Here is a 19997-nt window from a genome sequence, read left to right on the forward strand (position 1 = left end):
TCGCCCAGGAGAGGACGCATTACGCGGCGCACGATCAGTCATACCTCGTGCAGCCGAGTGTGCCTCCTCGTTGGGGTTGAGCGAGGCACCCTCAATATTTCCAAGGTGCGCAGGGAACCAGGCCAATGAGTGATGTTTGAGGTCTTTAGCGTTTTGGATGATACGTAGGGCCTGGGGAGCCACCATTCCCATCTGAAAGGCCCTGATAGCGGTCGTGGAGTCTGCATAAATCGTGTCATGTACACCGTCCGTCAATGCAAGAGCAATGGCAACCTGTTCTGCAAAGCTAGAACTAGAAGTGCGGATGGTAGCGCAGCTGATGATTTTCGAATCACAGTCGATGACCACTGAGGAGAAGGCTTCTTCTTGAGCGTACGAAGCAGCGTCTACGAAGCATGTTCGATTCTTGTCCAAGCGGGCACTGGCGAGCAGAGCTTTACCCCTGGCTCGTCTTCGTCCTTCGTTGTAGGTAGGATGCATATTGCGTGGCATCCGGTGTATGAAAATCTTTGTTGAAAATGTCATTGGGCAGCTTCACAGCGTCGGGACCGACAACCGTGGGGTTACGTCCCAGCATGCCAAGTATGGCTCGGCCCGCTGGGGTGCCCGACAGTCTAACAGACTGAGAAAACTCTTGGGCTTCAATAATTTCTTCGAACGTGTTGTGAATGCCCAACTTGAGGAGGTCTTCTGTGTGCGTTCGGACAGGAAGGCCAAGGGCAAGCTTGAATACTCTTCTGATTAGGGCATTGATCTTGTTGCGCTCCGACACGAGCCAGTTGTGCATGGCCGCCGAATAAGCGAGGTGGCATAGCACAAATGCGTGGATAATCCGGATCAGATTGTCCTCCCTGATTCCGCGGTACCTGTTGGCGATTCTTCGGATCAGTCCCAGGGCACTTTCGGTCTTGGAACAAATGCGTTTGACGGCTGCTCCATTGGCCCCATTAGACTGGATAAACATTCCTAGGACCCTGATAGTGTCCACCCGCGGAACTGGGGAGCCGTTACCAGTGAATAACGTAATGTGGCTCTCCGTTGCTGGCTTCCAGGACCGGTGAGAACCGCCTCTGGGCCTCTTCTTGTAGAGTAAGAGCTCGGATTTGGCGGGCGAGCACCTTAGCCCTGTGGGGATGAGATACCGCTCCGTCACATCGATGGCCTCTTGCAAAGCACCCTCGATCTGACGCTCACATCCGCTGGGGCACCAGATGGTGATGTCGTCGCGTAGATCGTGTGGTTAATGTTCGGGATCTTGTTCAAGGCCCTCGACAGGTTGATCGTGGAGATGTTGAACAGCGTCGGGGAGATCACCGCCCCTTGAGGTGTTCCCTTTGGCCCTAGCTGAATTTCGTGGGTCAAAAACTCGTCAATCTTGAGTCTAGTGGACCTCGAGGAAAGGAAGGAACGCACGAAATTGTACACCCGCTTGCCGACGTCAAGCTCTGTCAGGCTCTTGAGAATAAAGGCATGCGATATGTTATCAAAGGCCTTTTCTAAATCCAAGCCGAGAATTGCCTTAGTGTCCGCGGAGGTGGAGTCAATGATCTGGTGCTTGATCAGCCTCATGGCATCCTGAGTCGAGAGCCCCGCCCGAAAGCCAATCATGTTGTTAGTATAGCATTCGTTAGACTCGAGGTGGTCAGTGAGGCGGTTAAGCATGACGTGTTCGGCCACCTTCCCGACACAGGACGTCAGGGAGATGGGCCTTAGATTGTCGATGCTCGGCGCCTTACCTGGCTTGGGTATGAGTACTGTGTAGGCTGCTTTCCAGCTCTTGGGAATGAGGCCGCTGCGCCAGATTTCATTCATCTTGTCTGTAAGAAACTCGATTGAGTTTTCGTCGAGATGCTTGAGCATTTTGTTGGTGACCCCGTCGGGCCCAGGGGAAGATCTGCCGTTGAGGAATGCGAGAACCCGCTTGACCTCAGCCACGATAAAGTCCTCGTCCATCGATGGCGCGTCGCGCCCATCGTACTCGGGAAACTGGGGGCGGGGGGGGGGGGGGGGAGGGGGTACCGGATCGTCCGTGGCTACCAGGTACTTGTCTATGAGCTGCTTCATGACCGCCTCATCTGGAGTCGAGTCGGTGGCCAAATGGACAGCTTTCGCCAAAGCTCTCTTCTGATTGGACTTGGTGTTACATCGTGTAGTAGGTACCTGAGGAGTCTCCAGCTTTTACCGGTCTTGAGCTGGCCCTCCACGGAGGAGTCGCACAGCTCATCCTATTGCTGCTTGCATAGCACCTTGCAATGAGCCTCTATCGTCTTGTTGATTTCGGAAATTTTCTTGCGTAGAGAGAGAGAGAGAATTTTCTTTGGGGAAATGACAGAGATAGGATGTGAAGAGGAAGGTGGGTGGCGGTACGGTGAACATGATGATGAGCGTTGCACAGCATATACTGTTTCTGTGCAACGCGTACGTGCACAGTTCACAGAACAGCACAGTCATCTTCGCGGGCAGAGGTAGAGGTTACTGCAGTGTATAGCTAGAAGACTGTCTCTAGCTTGCAAAATTCTTGCAGCTGTTAGCGCCGCTGGCGTATTTAAACCAGACAGTAGCAGCTGTAGGGCGTGGATTATTTGTCACAGCATGGCTGTGATGACAGAGTGCGATGGTGATCTTTCAGTGCACTGCTCTTGCTCGCGCTGACAGTGGTAGGCCCGTGTGCACGTTGGCAAGCGTGGCCATGCACTCAATTTCGGGCTTGCGCTGCTTGCTTGAAGCAATGGCTCGGAGAGATCGATCGATGCCGACTGAACTACCTTCTGCTGGACCTGCGGAATAGTAGCCAGCCAAGGAGCTCTCGTTTGCACCTACAGCTTGTCCACGTCGACGACGCGATCAGCATGTGTAAAGTGTTTTAATGAAACGAGCGGGAAGGTAGAGACGTTGGGCGCTTACTCGTGGCGTCAGTATGTCGTCTAATAGCGGGTTAATTTCTTTCATTGTCTTTCACAATGTCCTACATCGAGAATATTTTTCAAGTGTCTGGATAGCTAGCTGCCTTGCAAGCATTCCATACGTTAAAATTGTGGATGTGCTCACATCTGACGTACCTGTAAAGAATTTTCGTATGGATTCCACGTTGTGGAAATCGACAAAACTCACTGAAGAATTGAAAATGCTTAATCTGTCTTGCAGCTGTACGCTTCTTATTCTTCTGAAAATGAAAGAAATGTGCGAAACTAAATTCCGGTCGACGGAATGAATTGGCACCCGAAGGGGCTGTTAAGGTGATTTGAGTCACTACGCAGTGCATAATTTGTATGAACTCTTGCAGAAATGTATTACTTTACAGGCGCTAGACTGGAGCATTGCACTTTTGTAAAGAGAAACGCGTTTGCAAAAATTCTTGGAGTAAAGTTTGCAGGCAGTGCATAGCCTACAGCACTAGCTAGGAGAGGCGCGGCGAAGCAGATAAAAATGTGCGATACCTGCGATACGTGCGATCGAAGCTGAAGAGAAGTATGGTGGTGCAAGGCTGGAATAAACAGCGGAGCTCGTGATCGACCTAGGTTCTTCCAGGTTTTAGTAGGCTTGGATAAGTTTTGCTAGCAAATGCTAAGTGCTGCTAGGCACTGCATTCGGAATCGGCTCGCCGCCGACGCGCAGATTCTCGCTTGGCCGCGCCACACGCTTCAAGATGAGCGGCTTTTTCTTCGGGTGTCCGGATCTTCTTTGGTCGTCCCATGACTACATGTACTCGCCAGAGTCAACGAGAGCTCTGCCGCCGTCACGGCGGCTCCGAGCTTTATCTCCCCGGTGACGTCACGGCCAAGCTGCGCCTCCACACTTGCCGGGGCGTGGCTGGTCGAAACCTGCCGAGCCGCCGCCAGAGGCGCCTTCTGTAGTCACGGACACCGAGTGCGTTCGGCGCGAACGCGGGGAAACAGGGAAACGCGGATGGCGTCGGCAGCAGCTCTGCGCGTTGCCTCGTTGGTGCTGCTACAATTTCTTTCTCTCTCTCTCTCTCTCTCTCATTTTCTCTTTCTCTCTCCCGAGCATAGCACGCGCCACGCGCTTGCTCTCCTTCCCTCTCCTTAACGTCCCATGTCAAGGCAACATCTGCACGGCAAGGACACTCCGCTCCGCGAGGTAGTTGCTAGGCTACGCGCGGTGACGTCATCGCCAGGCGCAGTTTTTTTGTTCGCACTATGCGGCTTAACCAAGAGCTTAAACAGCTCCGCTGTTAAACAGTAAGTTTTGATTGCGGTAATTATATTAAGTCAATAGTCTAATATCTTCTGAGCTGCTACAGAATAGGCAACACATAAATTAACGCTGCCGCAGTCAGTCGTGAGTAAAACGAATGTGCTCACGAAGGACGGTCTTCATGCTGGGGTACATCGTAGTACGTTGAATTCCCTGGGCATCTGTCGATGCCATAGGTCATTCTCAGTGGTTCTATACGGGTCATGAACCGCCCAGCCGTTTGCCAAGTCTGGATGAGAAACACACCTAGTGCGGCCGTAGCGGTGCCCTGGAATTCAGAGACGAAGAAATGAAGCCTTATGGTGCCTGCGATCAAATTATTTGGCGAGAGCCCTCGGGAGGGGATTCAGGTTTCTTAACCGATTAAAGGGCATCCTTCGTTGGCTCTGATCGAAATACAGGCCAACAGAGTAAGGGTTTTTCTCGCCAACCACAGCGCCGATCTTGTGGACATTTGTTGAACTTACAAAAAAAAAAAGTTGCAATGTAGTGACTGTAAGCCGATATTTTATTTAGGCCGTTGATTTTTTTGTATAAAAGTTTGTTGAAAATTGCAACATTTCTTAAAGCGAAACTATTAGGTTTACAACTCGGTTACTCAGGAATGAAAAACGATATTACAATTATGTATACTGCACCGAATAATATATCTAAAGCGGGCAAATCGATGTATTATACACCAATCTGAAATCTACCGCTAACTTGTGAGCGGGATTTCTTGCAATACATTTATTTGTAAACATTGTACCAAATTCACGTAAGCTGTAAATTCGTAAATCAGATTTGTCGGCTTTAGATGATCTAACGGATGTGGTTTACAGAGCTTCGATACCTCGTTTTAGTGCAGAGTTTCGGGTTTGTAAACTTCGTGTTTTTATTTTTTACCTTACTTATTTCCCACAATTTCTGCAAAAAGTTCTAGGCCCTATACCAACTATTCTTCATACATTCACTAGAATTTAACTTTATCAATGAAAGTCAAAGTTCATTCGGATCGTTATAGTGGTAGTCTCTTAAAATCATTTCTACGTTTTATTCAGTTCAATTCAATTCAGCTTTATTCAACAACTCTCAGATGTTTGGGAATCCTGAGAAGGCTCCACTGGGTCAGTGCACCAGAGTATGGCATACAGTGGTATCAGTTCCATACATGTAGAAAAGAAAATCAATATGCAGGAAACACAAAAAGACTTCAGAAAACTATACGACAATGCAAACAATGGGCAAATATTTGCATGAAGAAAATCCATAAACATACAAAACACATTTCGAAAATTCGCTGAATCAGAAACGAAAAAAATCGAGAAACACAATAGTGTTTCAACAAAAGATAAAACAATGCAGAGAGTAATACATACATGCTTCGTAGCTCATTCAAAGAGGTCAGTTTTACATCTGTTCCATTTTTGGCCAACTCATTTAACAAGTTTGGTAATGTGTACCTTAGCATTTGCTTACCATGGGCGGTGCAGCATTTTAAATGCGAAGCATTTCTTGGCGAACACTTGGTACTTTGACAGTATCTATCTATCTATCTATCTATCTATCTATCTATCTATCTATCTATCTATCTATCTATCTATCTATCTATCTATCTATCTATCTATTCTATCTATCTATCTATCTATCTATCTATCTATCTATCTATCTATCTATCTATCTATCTATCTATCTATCTATCTATCTATCTATCTATCTATCTATCTATCTATCTATCTATCTATCTATCTATCTAGCTATCTATCTATCTATCTATCTATCTATCTATCTATCTATCTATCTATCTAGCCGCCTACGACTTTATGCTCTCATGGTCGTTTCGTTAACTTGGTATGTACCAAAATTGACATACTATGACAAGAGTATATGAGGAACACAAATGATATGTCATGACATGAATGTCATGACATGTGTGTCATGTTAAGTCATAAAACAGCCGCCTACGTCTTCGTTCTCTCATGGTCGTTCCGTTACCTTGTTAGGTACCAAAATTGGCATAGTATGACAGGGGTGTATGACGAACGTAAGTGATAGGTAAAGACATAAATGTCATGACATGCGTGTCATGTAGGTCACTAGAATGACCCAGCGAAGAAGATTAACACTCATAAACCACTGAAATGGGTTCGGACGTGGGTACAAAGTGAAGGAAACACTACAGGATGCTGGTAGAAGTCATGGACATGTGCATGACTCAGCAAAAATGACAATGACTCAGCGAAAAGATTAACACTCAAAAGCCACTGAAATGGGTTCTGACAGGGGTACTAAGTGAAGGAAACACTAAAGGATGATGGTGGAAGTTATAGTCATGACCGTGACCATAGTCCCTTAATAGCTTTTTCTGGTCACGAAACTCCCGCCTCAGTTTGATATAGAGCCAGCGCCTGCCGCTAGGGGCGCAATAGTAAACGAAAGGCCACCTAGCCGAGCGGCCACCGCAGGCGACGGCGGTATTTTTTCTTCTCTGGTCGCGTTGCTGCCGAAAGCCCGACTTCTTTTCGATTTTATTTACATTATTTTTGTCGTAGAAGTTACAGTATCCGAACTTGAACATCTGAGACTGTTTTCTAACCGAAATCAAGGCGCGCACAAAAGTAAACAATCTCAAAGTCAGCTGGCGGCTCCGTTTGTCAGCAGACGACTTCTTCTTTCTGGGGTTTTACGTGTCAAAACCAGTTCTGATTATGAGACACGCCGTAGTGGAGGGCTTCGGATTAATTTTGACCACCTGGGGTTCTTTCACGTGCACTACAACGCAAGCACACGGGCGTTTTTGCATTTCGCGACGCGCATAGAATTCTTCTTACTGAGAAATCTGTCGTTAGTTGGCCCAACCGGCTTCGATTAAAAACTTTTAAGCGACTTTTATGCGCTGTACAAAGAATAAGACATTAGTGCCGTGGCGTTGCCAGTAAACGACAACCTGACTTCAAGGTCGTGTGCTGTTGCCGAATCCCGACTGCACTCGAGCCGTTCAGGCGATGGTGACAGATTCTAATCGCACATTCCATAAAATGTTCTAGGACGTCAGAATTAGTTTGGAACAGGTACATCGGCAGATGGTAGCCGTAAATGAAACGCTTGCTTGAAGGAAAGTATTGTCATTTTCATGTATCGCAAGCTTTGCTAGTTTTCGTGCGTATTATTCCAAATGTGCGACAAAGTTTTCAAACGTGATTTTCGTTGTCAATATACCCTATGAAAACCCAAACGGCTTATTATGCCCGACTGACTCAGGGCTGTGCTTCCTCCTTGGCGAACTGCGATGCATACGCGTAATAGTATTTGAAACGCGAGCTTTCTTTGAAGCAAATGTAGCCCTTCTAACTCGCGAAAATTCTTGTGAGAAATAACATTTAATTTGCACTTTCACTCAGCACTGCTGTATATAGTATAGAGCTCAAAAACGATCTGAAAGTTGCATTGACACAGAAAACTGACATATTTTTTTTTTCCTGTTGCACTAAGTTCCTAATGTCCCGTTTATCACGGCTGGAAGCCTACTTTCCTCCAGGAAACAAGATTACTTCTGTGGCATGGCCCTTTTGTAAGCCGCGCAGCGTTGAGGTAGCAACCTTAAGCAAATGGTTAGAATTGTCAATAGCTGTTGCGATCAGCATGCAAAATCCATAGGCAAGAATTCAAACTAAGTTGTTATGCGAATAATTTGCCGTCTATAAATATCACCACACAGACAGTGCAATCATGGTTACAGTTCATAAAATATTTTATTATTTAAACCAGAACAAAGTTTTTATATGTGCTTATGTTCTCATGGAGGTACTAATAAGCACCGACCAGACAAGTATTGAGGGACTATGCCGTGACTGAGCAAAAATGACAATGACTCATCGAAAAAAAATATTAACACTCAAAAACCACGAAAACGGGCTCGGACGTCGGTACTAAGTGAAGGAAACACTAAAGGATGGTGGTAGAAGTCATAGTCATGAGCATGACTAAGGCTTTCGCCTTAAGGTATCTTAGGTGTAGCTAAAGGGACTCCTGAGGACTCATGACATGAATGTCATGACATGCGTGTCATGTAGGTCATGAAAGAGCCGCCTACGTCTTGGTGCTCTCATGGTCGTTTCGTTAACTTGCTGGGCTCCCCGCACACTGCTTCGCATAACATCGATTCGCGCAGAGCGAGGGATCTGCCGGATTTTTTCACCTTTCCATGTTTCAGGATAGCGTGTGGCGTATGTAGGGGAATTTGTTTTTTCAACCTCGCCAGTGATTTGAGAAAATAAGTTTTTCTTATTTGTTTCGAGCTGATGTTGTCGAAGTAGTATGAAATTGTACATGCATTGTACGTTAACGATCCTAAACTTTTTCAACATGTACTCTGTGCGAGCTTTACAAACTAGGCGTATTGCACGCTTCCGAAGTGAACGAACTTTCTTTATATTTTCTTTTGTTGCTGCTACCCAAAACTAGTGCACAAGAAAATAGAGCATTATACAGAATATTATTAACCGACCGAGGGAACGTAGAGTAATGTCGACGCATGAGACCAATTACTTTGGACAGTTTTTTCGACAGGTAATTAGTGTGAGCATCCAAGGACAAATCAAGAGAGACAATTACGCCAAGCGTTTTAAAACTTTCTACGACTTCTACTTAGAAACCGTTTAGCAATAGTCGGGGGAGTTCACACAATCTGCGGCTTCTCATGCCGACACCTTCACTCCTTTGTGGCCGACTTGTTCGTTTTATGTCGCCGACTCGCTCACCTCTTGCCCCTTGCTGTAGTTGTCTATTCCGACAGCTACCTGCAGGGGCTCGTTCCCGTTCTAACAGATTGGCTGAGAACCTTAGCATACCCAGGGCCACATATCCCGTTGCAGATTTCGAGTGACCCAAGTTGTGCAATCGTTAAGACAGCAGCCAGCGCTCGCAAAGTGGGGAGGAAGTGGTAAAGGGAGCTTCACTTTATGAGTAATGAAATGACTCTCGCAGCACGCGAAAAAAAAAAAAATGGGATGAATTTTAAGTGCTTACCTTCGTGTTGGACCAGGGAAACACTGAACGCAAGAATAACGATTCCTGCGAATGGACCGGACGCTGCGGCGCCCAGTATGACGAAAAACTGCGGAATGCATATTGCAAAACGTTATCTAAAGGTGCGTGTACATTCTTCAGACGCTGCTAGTTGTCGTGTAAAGAAACGCTTCTGTACGTAGCAGTAGTTTCATCAGTGGGAGAAAGGGAAAGCGTTCATGTACTGTAGCAACTGGCAGCGAGTCGAGCCCAACTTTAAAGATCTCTGTTATGACGAATGGTTGGTTATTACGAACAAAAATCGAACGATGGCCATAATGTTGATGCGGTTTATGACAGCGCTTCTCAGAACGAATGTGTCGCTGCTTCCAGCTCTTTTAGATCGATCGCTGTAGTACGGTTGTGCAAGCTCGTTCTCCGCAAAGCTCACGGTGATGAGCACTTCTCTGCTTTGAACAATCTGGAAGCCGCGATTATCGGGTCGGCATTGAAGAAGCAAAGCAAGCTTACCGATTACTTTGGGAAGAAATGAATGTTTTCTTTTGCTATTTCGTTGGCTTATTCTCGCTGTCCGCTTAAGGTGAACGCTCGGCTAGGCTATTCCGCGTGACCTTGATGTTATTTGAAGTGGGTTTGACTGTACATCGGTGGCAATCGCTAAAAGGTGGGGATTCTCGTCCAGCCAGCGTTATGCATGGCGGATGATACGTGAAGTTATCTTCTTATGCTCCTCTTGTACAAGAAAGATGCCGGAGAACAATTTCTCAACACCCAACAATTTCTTAAAAACTGGAGGTCGAAGCCTGGTACAGCAACCTTGCGTGCAGCGGTTCGTAAAGCTTAGTGAAGAGTTCGAGGGGCGTTTATAAAGTTCGTATTATGGGTGCCACAAATTTAAGAACAGGCTTACGTGATAGGCATCAAAATGAGCGCGCGTCTCTCTAGGTCTTGCGAAATAAGTAAATTGTGTTCTACACACTACCGCGCAACATCGCCAGGGCACCAAAACAACGGCAGCGCCCATCCGGAAAGTTGGTCGAAGCACGAGCAGTGATCCGGGTCTGCATTTCCAGGGACACAATCGAGGAGAGATTCATGCCGAGCTGTTCGCTTCACAGATTCACCGTGCAAACAGTCGAGGCACAATCTGTCGAGGCACACGCCCCTGTGGGCCGGTGCCACCTCATGAACGTCATTGTTCGGGGGGAGTGGCGGGGCGTACTGACTACAGTCCCTTCAGTCACAGTGTCCACAGTTTTGTACGCGATTTGTTTTCACCACTTCGTTTCAATAGGGGCAAGGAACAAACAACGAGAACTGAGGTGCGGGTTGATTCATCTTTCTGCTGACACAGTGTTACTCCCATTAACTTCGGACTGCCCAGGCTGCTGCTACATCCGACAACTATAGGGAAGGCAGATGCTATCCCACAACAGACTGTTCGACGTGCCGCGTTACGTCAGCAACATTGAAGCAATAGCTTTGCTTTCTTCGTTATGCCTGCAGTCACTAAATTAACTTGTACGTGTGGTTTAGGCCGAGGATTCAAGTTTTTCATGATTGGGTGCGACGTTAATGACTGTACGCTGTCTAAATTTCATCACTATGTAATTACGAGGACTTTAAAAAATACGGGAAAGCTTTCGCTACCGTATTTCCTTTCTTTCAACGCAGATCTGTAGCAGTCTGGAATAAAATTATGCGACGCTGACACTTTTATTGACAGCGCTTGGCAATTCGTGAGCGAAGAGAATGTAGCGCTGAGGCGCGCGTGCTTAATTTTTTAGCTGAAACGTTTCGCGACTTCTGAGAATTTGCAATGGGAACGTTACTGACCCTTGCGGCAGATCCTATGTAGGGAACCAAGAGGCCCACGATCGTCATGACGGTGCCGCTTGCCGTGGCTGCGCGAGAAAGCCTAGTGAGGCCATTGTGCCGTTGCATCACGGACTCCTTGCAAAACCTCATAGTCAGCTTCCCTGCTGAGTGGAATATCCTGGCCCTCATTTAGTGCAGCGCTCGCTGCTTCTAGAGCCAGGTAAATAATATACGTGTGGTCATGATCGCGAGCGCCCTATCGAAAAAGATTACGCAGGCCCAACGTACAGGTCGGAATATATGATAAGGCGAAGATTTAGTGAAGTCGCGGGGTCATTAAATGCTACGCAACTGAATGGGATGCGCGCAATTGTGTGTATTTTCATGCCGTACTAGTGCACTGTCGTGCAATGCTTGTGATTATTCGCCACACAAGTCACAACGTAAGCTCATGCGACGTTTATGCTCTACACTAATCACAAGCTGCACCGAAGTATCAGCATCTAATCAGGCGGACGCATTGTGAGACTTCTGCGCAACGAAGGCGCGATGATGAAGGCGATGCATGATGCTTAGCCGGTTTAGTTAATCAGTTTGAATAACTCTTCGAGTGGATTTGAACCGGTTTACGTTCGCTTGCATAGCCTAACAGTAATTGCAGGGAAACAGCACAAATTTTGTTGTACACGAACTAGATAGACGCTGCTCCACAGCTGTACATAAAAAAAGTACGTTTTTTATTGGCCAACGTTGTATAACATTTAGAAGCTCGATGCAGCTATGACTATCACTACGATTAATAATTAAGGAACAAGTGTTCATCATCAGAAAGGACGATTTTTCGGGGGCGAAATAAAATTAAATGCATGAAAAGCCATTAGACAGAAGCCATAACTTTGCTGCCTCTAACAGAATCTAAAATATACACACTCACCGAGGCCGGCCATTACGAGCGCAATCTTCGCTTGTGGAACGTGGAAGTTTGGCGACACAATGTCCACAAACAGAACAGCCGCGTTGGAGTTTACTACAGATGACGCCGTGCTGCGAAAGATAAGAAACAAAGGATAGTCAGGGCACGCCGAAATTGGACTTACCATTCGTTTAGCGCGTGAACTACTCTTGTACCAATGCGCAAGAACTACGAAGTGTATATATTATTCGGGTAGCGACATGGGACCGACGTCAGTGAATTTTTTGTTGCATTGTTTTACTGGGAAAGCCTTATGTGCCCAATTTCGCTAAAAGCCGCGGTGGCGTGACCGAAGCACGGTGCAAAAAAAAAAAAAAAAAATTGGAGGACGCTTAAGCTTCGCCTTTAAGAGTAGAACGCGATAGCGTTATCGGGACCCGTTCGCATCGCATCGTTCCCATACGGCAAGTAGGTTCCATTCACTGCAAACCTGAACGTGGGAAAGCCAGCTTACAAAGACCAAGCTTACACCGATCCCATTAAAGTCGGCTTCACATTTAAACTGAAATGCGTTGCTGGAAAGGCGTTTTTCCAGGGGCAATACAAGTGGTGTTATATTAAAATGTGAAGGCCCTAGCACCTTTTTCTGTTATTTTATTAATTGTTTGCTATTGCCCCGACGCGCGCAGGTCGGGTAGAAATGCTAGAAAGGGGTTTGTGTTTGAGTTTCCTCGTAGCAGAATTAGGTTTTCTCGTACATTCAAATTACAATCCGACGCCGATTGGTAAAGTCGTACTTTACCATTTTTCTGACGGATTTCACTGTGAGAAATTAAATTTTTGTTCACCAAAACCTTGCACCACGTGGAGGGCCTGCGCGGTCGATGTGGTTGGATGATTTTATCCGCCACCCGCGATCACACGCCGGTTGCCGACGCCGGATTTTCTGCGACACGGGGCCCTAAATGCTAGCGCGTTAAAATGGCCGACGGCGGAAAATGTAAAAAAAAAAAAAAGGTCAAGAAATGCACTGACTGACGTCAAATTCCTCGTTGTCTTTCTACACAACCCGGCATCGTGTCTTCCCTATACGCAAAAGTTCACGCATCGCTTTTGATAGTGTGTGGGTCACGGTCGTCGTCTTCTATCACGCACTAACGATACTTCAATACGAAATTGCACCGCTGCGTTCCCCGTATCCATTTCTTGGCCACCCCAAAGCGAGTGGGAGCCACACACGTGTCACGAAACAACAACAACACTCTCGACGCCAAATCATGAGTGTATAAAATGAGGTGTACCACCGCCATCATGCCTCAAAGGGAACGCCGTGCAAGTTACAACGTGCACTATACATGCGAATGAATGCCTAAGCGAAAACATTTACCAAAGGAACCACAATGAACCACATTCCTACACGTAAGCACTCTTAGGTGTCCTTGCCAAATTTATATTTATCTCTGTCTCTACATTATAATTTTTCATTAATTAATTTATTTTCGCATTACCATGAATTACTTTATGCTTTTCTGCAAAACAGAGAAATTGAGTAGCCGAGGCACTCTATATTTCAATCTCCCACAACGACCGATGTAGCCTATAACAAAACAGAGCTGTCTGCTCGAGTCATTGCCGTAATATGTTCGGGTGTCGTTGTTCTTCGGTTTTCTGTCTCTCTTTTGCAGAGAATGTCTCGTCTCAGGCAGCCATTTATTCGTCTGTGCGTGCGTGTGTGCGTGCGTGTGTGTGTGTTTATGAATGACTGACAGCCATGCTAATCGTATATAGCGTCTGTTGTAGCTACATTTGTAGCGGCTGTTTTAGTGTAGAAAGCGGTTTAAAGGGACAGTGGAGAAAAGCACAAAGTCAATTTATACACAAAATATTCATTCAAAGACCTAAATGCCGTTACCTCGGTGTGACGTCACTGATTTCAAAGCATGTTTCTCGTATTTGTGCCGTTGCGGTTCGGTAAAAGTTTTTTTGAACCTTCTTAAGTTCAGTCCTTTGGCTTTTTTTTAAATACAATGTGGTGCGTTTATAGCGGTAATTAATTAACTAGTCCTTAGCAGACGCCATCGTAATCCGTGATGTCATGGCGGGCGCGTGCGAGAACTTGAAAGCGGCGTCGCCACCAGCGTTTCGTTCTTGTGTCCTTCCTAATTTATATAGCCTCATCTCGCGTAAGAGTTTTTTTTGTTATGTGGAAGGATAATTTATTAACATAAGTTATCTTTCTCTTTAGTGTCCGTTTGAAATGAATACCACCATGCTTGCAAATGCTGGTCAAATGGTCTGCAAATTACTTGCGAGCAACGTTTTCCTAAAAACGCGACCGTAAGCTTTCTTTAACTAAAGTTATTTACTATTGCCGCGAGACAGAAGGACAAGACCGGAACCGATGCAGAGGGCAGCATTACGCCGGCACCGAAGAAGAGGAGGTAGAGATTGCTCCTCGCCATCTTGGCTGGTTGCTGCTACGCCTGCGTAGATATTCGGAAATTTATCCTGCATATTTATTTGGAATAATCCATCCATTTTTTGGCCAATTCCCCACCGTGGGTAGGAGCCACATGCGTGATAGGCAACAACAACAGCAACAACTACGCCTGTGCTACTCGCCTGTAAATGTTTGTAAACATACGTTTTTGTGCAACAATATCTAGACGTCTGTGTTGTGGTGGTATTATTTCTCCGTGCCAATCAGTCTGCGTTCACTTGCGATAGCAAATATACTATGTTTGCATTGGTTCGTGAAGCCATTGATCTGCAGCGCCTTGTATCCCGTACTTCGAACACACAAACAATTAGAAAAAGAAAAAAAGAAAGAAAAAAAAAGAAAAAGTAAGATGAACAGCTGTGCTAGCGTTAGTTGGGACACATGGTATAATCAGCCCCCGGAAAGTAAAGCTAGTTTCGGTTTCAAGGAACATGCGCGCGCCTAGCGGTTGCCGGACATCCTAAGTTATTTTTCTTATTTTTCTTTTTGTGAACTTTAAATCGGGCGAAGCGCCGGAAGTGGTCGCCATCGTGCGTCCGCCGAGCTTGCCTCCGCTCACCCTTGCCACTCGCTCAGCGATATCACAAGTCATATCGCGCTTGGTCGTCTGCTTCGGTTGTCGTCCCAAGTGTGAAGATCGGAAAGATAAGAGAGATAAGCTTGGTCAGGCGTGCAACGAACGGAAGACCAGACGGAAAGATAAGAGAGATAAGCTTGGTCAGGCGTGCAACGAACGGAAGACGCAGGAAACCTGGTCGACCTAGGACCTAGGTCGACCAAGCATTACACGAAGATGGCTAAATCGGGGCATCACATGTGTTACGCGGCTCTGTGGTGTTCGAACACCGGGACTTCCAGTTCTGCGAAGTTTTTCAGGTTTCCTAATGACCACGGGTAAGCACAAATATTTCACTCTATTTTCCGAGCAGGTATTCATTTTGCATGAGTAAACCAGTTCTGTGCAAGCCTGAGTGGACTGACATAAAAGCAGTGTCGCTCGACTCATTCGTCATGACGGCAGCCCATCTGCTGCCGTTGAAATACTTGTAATGAAGGGCTTGAGTGCGCGTTTTTGGGCTATACATTTTGTTCACTCTTTGTCGCCATGCACAGCCAAGGTTAAAAAAAGAAAGAAAGACGCAGCCGTGGTGATTAATAATTTTCGGATTGGTTTGGATCTTCTGGAATCTGTTTTCACTCATTATGTACAAATTTCCATTGTGAATGAAAATTGCTTCTTTTGATTGTCACTTTCGCACTGCGTGGAGGTCAGTCTTTTTCCAGTACCGAATTTGTGAATAAAAACAAAAGCGTTCAACTTTACTTGTGTTGAGTTTTGGCTGGCCGAGATATCGGCTAGTTTTAGTTGATCCACTTCACAACACACGAACAAAATTAACGATTGATGGTGCCAGGAAGGTATTTTCTTCATGCTACCCCCCACTATATCTGAGGACTAGTTGAAGTGTAGCCCTAAACGTAACCGCAAGTTAGGACTTTCAAAGCGACTACTTTCACGAAATGACGAAATGTAATATATTAACCGCGAATATTGGTAATTAACAACGGTTCGCTATATACATATTCTTCATTATAATTGCTTGGCACTGGTGCGTACGAGCAATGTCCCAGTGGTTTAGAAATGAATAGCAGCTTGCAAGGTAAACCTAAAGTCCCTATATAGCAAAAGTATCGCCATCTACTCTTTCCTCCGCCATCTCCTTTCCTAAAGCGCTTGTTTTTTTTTAATTTTTTGCTTGCGAAAGCAAGCCCACGGTGGCGGCCCTAGAAAGTCCACGTTGAAGCTTTCAGGCCGGGCGCGCGCACTGCCGCCGCTGCCGGCGACTGCGCCTGCGCAGAGTGGCTTTCAACATAGCTCTGAGGTGAAAAAAAAAAAAAAAAAACGAAATATAAAGAAGTCAAAGCAGCGCGCTATCATCATCCAATCGGAGACAGAGAAGAGCGAAGCGGCGTTGATCAAAGGATGGCGGTACTTTTCTTATATAGGGATTTTAGGTAAACCTGGTAGGAAGAAAGCGCTATTTCCAGTAGGATATCCGGCAGCCGCCAGTTCTGGAAGCGGCGCTGCCGCCTCGTATCGGCTGAAGTCCCTATATAAAAAAAGTACCGCCATCCTTTGATAAACGCCGCTTCTCTCTCTCCTGTATCTCCGATTGGACGATGATAGCGCGCGCTTTTCACTTCTTTATATTTTCTTTTTTTCCGCCTCAGAGCCATGTTGAAAGTCCTCTGCGCAGCCGCAGTCGCTGGCGGCGGCGCGCGCCCGGCCTGAAAGCTTCAACGTGGACTTTCTAGGTGCGCCACCGTCGACTTGGCTTTCGCAAGCAAAAAGTAAAGAAAAAAGCAAGCTGCTTTAGGAGAGGAGGTGGCGGAGGAAAGAGTAGATGGCGGTACTTTTCTTTTATAGGGACTTTAGTATCGTCTAAAGCCCCTATCTATAAAAAGCAGCGCCATCCACTTCCCTCCTCCTCCGTTCCACTATCGCGCTCGGCGCGACCAGCGCGATCGAGGCGCGATATCGACAGTGGCGCCGCATGCGTCGGGCCTGCCGTGGCAGACGACAGCTAACGCGCTACCAGAGGAAAACTTCGATCGCGCCCTGCGGAGAAGTTTTTGAGGCGCGATTTTGCTTCGTCAGTCAGTAACTGGTCTTAATAATGCCGTTTTGGAAGTAGCAACGCGACGATGCGAGACGGCGCAAATATCAAGTGTGCAGCAAGCGTTTGCGCACGCCGGATGGTAAACAAAAAAAAAAAAAAAAAAAAAAAAAAAAAAAAAAAGCCTTTTGCCCTCGCCTTGTCGGTTGCGGCAACTTAAGGCGCAGCAGTATGCCATCACAACGAAGTTCTTGTCCCTAACACGTTGATCCGTTTTTGCGTGCAGCACTTTCGTCGCACAGGCCCGAGAATGACAGTCGGAGCGCGCACGAAAGAAAAAAAATATACAAAAGTGCAACGCGTGCTTCCAAGTGACATGGATTGGCCAATGGGGGAGATGATGATGATGATAAGTGGTTCTTGAGGGAAAGGGAAAGGTTGGCGCTATCTTCTGCAGCCCTTGAGGGAGCACGGCTCAGCGCCAACGGGGAGGGGTAAGTGGGAGCGAAAGAAGGGATAGAGTGGAGTCGCCATGGCTGGGCGAAGCAAAACCGGCAGGCATAGGCGGCACGTATCAGGCCGAGATGGAAGGCCTTGGCGTGCTGCAGAGTCTGCAGGGGTGTTGTGCCAGGCCGGTCAGGCCCGGGGTGGGGTGGGAGGCCGTGAGGCCTTCCCGCTTGTAGAAATGTCCTTAGAGGCGTGCGGAGAGCCCTGACGAGTCAAGGAACTCCACGACGCCTCGAAGTGCAGAAAGGTGGTGTCGGCCGGGGAAGAGGAGATCTTCCTCCTTGCCAGAGGGGAGGCCCAGGCGGCGGAATGGCCAATGGGGGAGCGGAGGAGGCTGGGGCGACCGGAGGCGGCGAGGAGGAAACGCCGGGGTGAGCGCGTTGGCGGCAAGATCTAAGAATGGCGCTACTTTTTATATATAGGGGCTTTAGTATCGGCATGGGACCGATCATCCCATGGGAATTATAGAGAGTTTCCGGCCCCTGGTATAATCTAGCTTTTCAGAATGGAGTGATAGTTTATTTTATAATAACATCGGCTATTATCTCACATATTCTGATGTCCGTCGCTTCTGTGACAGTAAAAATGTCAAATTTGTCTCGAATCCTCTATGTTCAGTAATCTGAAGTAGCAGTCGCAGAAATGCGGCATATTGTCGATGGCAATGTACAGGATAAATCACATTTTCTGTATCGTGAAAGGGAATGTCGAAGACATATGTGACTGCAGTCCTGAAGCTTCCTGACTTGTCAAACGAAGGTAGTATTACTCGCAACGCTTCAACGCTGCCTTGTGTGCAAGATCAGTGCCACGGAATTTGCAAACATCTCTGATCGTAATGGACTCGCAGCCTTTCGGAGAGGGTTCCCCGGCTGTTTAAATTTGTGGCTTCTCAGACGAGAAAAGTTGAAAAAAGTAAGCAAGTGTTACACGTTTGTAAAACGAGAGGGCGAAAGCCTGCCAGCTGTGCAAGCAGACGACGATGAACGTGCGAGCAGATCTGGGCACGAGCGCATCTCTGTGACCACGTGACGTGTGCATTCAGGCACGCACTAGGCACACCTTTAGTAAGCCACTACCAAGGAGGGATTTTTGAACTTTCACTGGGCTAGCACTAGCACGTGTGCATTTGTTCTTCATGTGTGTAAATGTAAGGTAAGTAATATTCGCATGAAGCTACTTATAATTCCGTGCAATAAAGAAAAAAAAAACGCAGCCGTGTCTTCAGGAAAGTGTGCTCGTCTCGCACCGCGGATGCCCGGGTTCGATGTACCAAATTTTCTTCTCAAAGCCACTAATGCCGCTAGTTTACTTTGTTTGCAGGAACCTCCCTGCGAAATGTGACGTCAATTCGAGCATTCTTTAACGTTGTTCGAGCAGTTTCGCCAAGGTCACTGCAAGGTCACTGCAAGGTCACCGAAAGGTTACAAGGCTTTTGCCTTAATAACTGTACAAGGCGTTGTGTACCTTATGTAGTACCTGACCTGGAAAGTGCGCGTCCGCTGCACGGTAGTTCCACAAGAATGACAAAACAGTAGCCCACAAGGTAGATTTACATAAAAGACATGCATGGCGACACCATGTACAAATGGTGTGTCACATGCAGATGCAGATGCAGATATACTGCACACGTGTACTGTGGATATGGTGTACATCTCTCATTGCATACTATAACGTCAAACGCACAAATGTACGCATTTTTGAAATAGGGTTTGGCGCAAATATTCGGCCTGCTACATCAGATGTTCCCGGACGTCATCGCGGAGAAATGTCAGTGTCGCTCAAATGTAGTGACAAGCTCATATCCCATTGCATACTCTAGCGGCAAACGCACAAATGTAAAAATGCTTGAAAATACAGTTTGACGCAAATATTTGGCTTGTTCCATCAGATGTTCCTGGATGTCATTGTGGAGAAATGTCAGTGCCCCGCGGATGCATGTGACAAGCTCTTGTTTATGTATTTTCATTTCCACGTTCGTAGAACTTGGACTACAATAAATTTGATAAATCATATCGGTCAGTGTGCAGTACTTCTATGATAAACCTGCAATAGAGGGAGGAGGGACGTAAAAAAAAGGGGCTTTATGCTCAAAATTATTGCACACTGCTTTTGCAAGTATAACGCCCAAAATTACACTAGCATGGAACGTGTTTTCAGCCAGAGTTCTAGTTAACCGTTACATGGTGCTTTGTGCAAACGCTGAATTTTCTGCCCCTGATGGCTCTATGTTCAGGCGATCTGACGGGCTGTGGCCTTTGAGCCGCAGTTCCGGCGCGGTAAGCGCGGAGCGTGAAATTGGCGTTCGACAATGCCAGAATTTACGACTCCGATAATTAATGGGGTCCTTTGACGTTCTTATGTGCCGTTTATCATGAGTTAGCCTTTCTTGATATCAGATGTGGCGTGCTACTCGATT

The sequence above is a fragment of the Dermacentor silvarum genome, chromosome 11 (genome assembly GCF_013339745.2).
Source record: "Dermacentor silvarum isolate Dsil-2018 chromosome 11, BIME_Dsil_1.4, whole genome shotgun sequence".
Lineage (NCBI taxonomy): Eukaryota > Metazoa > Arthropoda > Arachnida > Ixodida > Ixodidae > Dermacentor > Dermacentor silvarum.